Source organism: Sinocyclocheilus rhinocerous, unplaced genomic scaffold (genome assembly GCF_001515625.1).
Source record: "Sinocyclocheilus rhinocerous isolate Xijiao unplaced genomic scaffold, SAMN03320098_v1.1 scaffold232, whole genome shotgun sequence".
NCBI lineage: Eukaryota > Metazoa > Chordata > Actinopteri > Cypriniformes > Cyprinidae > Sinocyclocheilus > Sinocyclocheilus rhinocerous.
The window spans coordinates 96,068-101,388 of NW_015641295.1; the positions used below are offsets into that span (position 1 = coordinate 96,068).

The window sequence follows — 5,321 nt, forward strand, 5'->3', positions numbered from 1 at the left end:
ACAACTCACAAAAGACTATTTTTAACCAAGCAGCGCGGAGAGCCGCTTCAGAAACGTGCCGTGGCTGGCTGATAAACACAAGCACTGACTAGAGCGGCCGCGATCAGCTCCGGTGGCCGTGGAGCCGTAACACGCGTGCAGTGAGGCGCAGATCAGCTCTAACTGTTTTTGTCTCTAATTGTTTCTCGAAACGTCATAGCATTGCCACACTGCGATGACATGACTGTGGCGCCAAATCATTTACGTCCCCACGCATCATGTACGTCTTCACGCGTTGACGTCATCAAATTGCGATCGGTTCCTGAGATCGGCCAAGTGTAGTGAGTACCGATCGAGTCATAAAATATGATTATCGGCCGATACCGATCTCCGGCCAATCGATCGGAGCATCCCTAATATAAATACATATAAAACAAGTATCTGGAAATGGTAAAAATGACCACCAACAAAGTAATATCTAAAAAATAAAAAAAAGTTCCAACAACATAATTTGTTAGATTTACGTGTTTTCTTTTACAAACATTAATGTTACAGTTTCCTGAAAGTTACAAAGATTCATGGCTTGTGCAACAAAACCATGGACCTCAGCATTTCAAACACCAAGGTCACTCATGTTGAAATCCCACATTACAAAGGAAATAATCCAGTATTTCTGGTTTTCTTACCACATGGTGGCTTGCCAAGTGTTGCTAACACATGAATGCTCCTTCCCTCGATTTTGACGATCTTTCCATCAGCCGTCCCAGTGTACAAAACATCTGCAAAACAAGAATGATTCAGAAACATTACATGCGGTCATTAATGCATACCATATATAAATATTTTTAATTATTTATATTTAGTTATTACATTTTCTAAATTAACCATTCTTGTTTTTTAAGTCTTTCTGTTTTTAATACGTTTATATCTTAAGATCTTTATATTGTCAGAGTGTGCAAGCACGCAATACAAAAATACCTAATCAATCACACAGTCCTAGACAACTCAACTTTCATCTAGTTTGGCCTGTCCTATTCCTCAGTGCGCACTGCCAAACAGCTGGGACAAATTGGGTGAAAGGTCACGCTTTGACTGCATTGCATTGTAAATACTGACCTCCAATGTTAGCAAGGGATTCTGGGCCGATAAGCCCATCCTCGAACAGTCGCTCTGCCTGTCTGAGTTTTAGGTTGGGCTCGTAACAGCCAGTCATCAGAGGTGGTTCACCGAGACTAATTATTAAACAAGAGGGGGAAAAATAAACCAAAGACAGACATTCGTCAAGACTCATGTTCAGACGTTGAGGAGATGTTTGTGCTGAACTGAAGGGTGTTCTTACGGGAGAAGCCTGCAGGAGATGAAATACCCTACATATCAACTGCAGAGGCATCAATTATTAACTATTCATGTCGGAACTAAAGCTTGGGACTTGGCTTAAGATGAATATTTGTATTGGATTTTGTCAAGAACATTGCGGCAGCAGATCAGAACCAAAATAAATAAATTGGATCGGATGGAAAGGAATTATTAAAGAGGTTTTCCATCAGCATTAAAGAAATGGTGCATGCAAATATGAAAATTGTGTCTTCACTTCCTCTCACTCATATTATTCCTTTAGGTCTTCTGTGAAACACAAAAGAAGATCTTTAGCAGAAAAACTCATGTACCATATGCTAAGTCTTCTAAAGTCCTCTGTCTTGTGTGAGGTACAAGACAATTATTTGTAATGTCAATTAAATTCTTTTTGAATTTTCTTGAGTAACCTCAAGAGTAACCTTGAGTAACACCATCTTTTCAAACCAGCATACTAGGTTTAACTTCATTTATATCAACTACCTCTAGTCTAAAAATCGTTTTCTGTATGTTGGATTGCAACATTTCCAGCTTGGCAACAGAATTTTACAGGAAGTTATTTTTGGTGTCTTGTAATAAGACATACAACCGGCATTTAGCAATAAAACACTGAGCAGGACCAGTGACTATAACTCACGGTACGAGAGGAACACGGTATGACACAATGTCCCAACTGTATTCCTCCATGCAACCCCTCATGCATCATAACATGCACATTCACGCTTATTGCTGCATGAGTAATATCCTATTGTACATGCTTTACTCCACAAATGAATCATGTAGTAATTTCTATCCGAGTAGAGCAAAGTGTAACTGGAACATTTACACTCCCCATAAATATTTTCATGACTTTTCAAAGCCTGATACATTTTATAACCTTCAATTTCCAGGTCTTTTCATGACCAAGGAAACCCTGAATATCTGAAATACCGTGTGGCTTGTGTGTTTTCCATTTCAAGCCAGTCCATGGTCGAGGCGTAGATCATTATGAGAGCAGAAAGCTCACCTGAACACCTCTGGTTGAATGGGAGACTCCAACAGGAAAACGACCACCAGCAGTGGGAAGAGCAGGAAAGCCACTAATGTGAGTAATGTCACACGAAACACCTTCCCACTGTAAGAGCTGAAACACACAAACAACAGCATAGAAGGCAGGTATATTCATTTGAAGGGGACACATTTTACACAATTCAAATTGAATTAAGTTAAAAGTGCATATATGTGACCCTGGAGCACAAAACCAGTCTTAAGACGCTGGGGTATATTTGTAGCAATAGCCAACAATACATTGTATGGGTCAAAATGATAGATTTTTCTTTTATGCCAAAAATCATTAGGATATTAAGATCATGTTCCATGAAGATATTTTGTAAATTTCGTCACGTAAATATATCAAAACTTAATTTTTGATTAGTAATATGCATTGCTAAGCACTTCATTTGGACAACTTTAAAGCCAATTTTCTCAATATTTTGATTTTTTTGCACCCTCAGATTCTAGATTTTTAAATAGTTGTATCTCAGTCAAATATTTTCCCATGCTAACAAACCATACATCAATAGAAAGCTTATTTCTTCAGCTTTCAGATGGTTTTGAGGCCCAGGGTCAGATATCAATGTTTCCCGAAGCGGTCTTACCTTGTGGTTTTGTACTGTGGTTCATGGGTTTCATCTGTAATTATCTGAGGTCTGTTCAACCTCCTGAACCGCAGTCCCTCGGACTCATTCATTCTGCTGTTGTTGTGTCGACTTTCTCTCTTTCACAGCTACGGTCAGTAAAACATAAGGCAAAATAAACGCTGCTCCAACAAACGACGTATTTATTCACTAACGTTACATCCCAAATCCAGCGCAGTTCGTAACGTGCGCGAGTCTCGAGCGCGTCCTCCACAGTAGTGATGTTCGGTTCTTGAATGAATCGTTCTTTTGAGCCGATTCTCAGGAACTAACCGGTTGAGCCGGTTTACAACTGAATCGAAATTTAGTTCCGGGTTGATGATGCAGGACGCACAGCCGAAGTAGCACGTCCTGTCGAAGTTTGCCGAGGATTCTGACGAGTGAGTTGCACTGTGCGTGTATCACCGAGGACTTGAATACAACATGGCACTGAGTTGTCAGAAAAGAAGTGCGTAGTGATATCATTGCTTGATGACTCGGCTTTTTGAACCGGTTCAATGAGCCGAACTGTCCGAAAAGAACCGGTTCGCGGAAAAGAATCGGACTTTGCGTCTCTACTCCACAGCAGTGACGTGTGAACGGACAAACGTTAAGAACGGTGACACTCGGATCATTTTTCAAATTAAAAGTCTTGCGCAAACATTTTTAGCAAGCAAAACGACTAAGATAGCTCACATAGCGTAATTTGGTGCTAATAAACAAACAAGTAAACAAACACAAACTTTTAAGGAAAACGATATCGCATTATATGTACAGATAAAACGGCTAAATCAAGAAATTAAAAACAAAACAAGAACATTATGATGTGCTTGTACAAGTCAAAGCCTTTAAATGTTGCTTTACTGGAACAAAACTCCTAAAAGCATAAATAATAATCTAACAACATAAACAACGCAATCTTGTAATACATAAATAATTCACAAAACTCATCATCGTTTTTTTGTTTTTACTTTGGTGTTGTTGCTCAGTCTGCTTCACTTTTTTTTTGTTTGTGCACTTTAGTTTTTGTTAGTGTCAAGCCTTAAAGAATGAGCTAGTATCTGGAAAATTTGCTGAAAATTAACTCACCCTCAGGCCATTCAAGATGTAGTGTCGAAGTTTGCCGAGGATTCTGACGAGTGAGTTGCACTGTGCGTGTATCACCGAGGACTTGAATACAACATGGCACTGAGTTGTCAGAAAAGAAGTGCGTAGTGATATCATTGCTTGATGACTCGGCTTTTTGAACCGGTTCAATGAGCCGAACTGTCCGAAAAGAACCGGTTCGCGGAAAAGAATCGGACTTTGCATCACTACCACGTGACAACGCAGCCATTAAGCTCCGCCCGTCTTTCGACCCTTTTCACGCTGGTCATTCCACAAGTGCATTCTATTCCTATGAACCAATCACGATTCTCAAATCCGACACGTCCCAGTGTGCACGTTTTCTATTGGCCCGTTCAGCCGCCTACCAATCAGAGTGCGTGTTTCTACGACTGAAAGCGGCTCGAAGTTTGCCGAGGATTCTGACGAGTGAGTTGCACTGTGCGTGTATCACCGAGGACTTGAATACAACATGGCACTGAGTTGTCAGAAAAGAAGTGCGTAGTGATATCATTGCTTGATGACTCGGCTTTTTGAACCGGTTCAATGAGCCGAACTGTCCGAAAAGAACCGGTTCGCGGAAAAGAATCGGACTTTGCGTCTCTACTCCACAGCAGTGACGTGTGAACGGACAAACGTTAAGAACGGTGACACTCGGATCATTTTTCAAATTAAAAGTCTTGCGCAAACATTTTTAGCAAGCAAAACGACTAAGATAGCTCACATAGCGTAATTTGGTGCTAATAAACAAACAATTAAACAAACACAAACTTTTAAGGAAAACAATATCGCATTATATGTACAGATAAAATGGCTAAATCAAGAAATTAAAAACAAAACAAGAACATTATGATGTGCTTGTACAAGTCAAAGCCTTTAAATGTTGCTTTACTGGAACAAAACTCCTAAAAGCATAAATAATAATCTAACAACATAAACAACGCAATCTTGTAATACATAAATAATTCACAAAAATCATCATCGTTTTTTTGTTTTTACTTTGGTGTTGCTCAGTCTGCTTCACTTTTTTTTGTTTGTGCACTTTAGTTTTTGTTAGTGTCAAGCCTTAAAGAATGAGCTAGTATCTGGAAAATTTGCTGAAAATTAACTCACCCTCAGGCCATTCAAGATGTAGATTAGTTTGTCCCTTCATCAGCTTTAGAGAAATTGATCATTGCATCACTTGCTCAGCAATGGATTCTCTGCAGTTGAATGGGTGCCGTCAGAATG

At 39.6% G+C, this 5,321-nt stretch overlaps 1 pseudogene; it reads right to left on the minus strand.

Moving 5' to 3' along the window:
- Window positions 1–3,308, minus strand: part of LOC107754750 (adipocyte plasma membrane-associated protein-like) — a 9,836-nt pseudogene extending 6,528 nt beyond the window's left edge.
- Window positions 3,309–5,321: the final 2,013 nt, after the last annotated feature.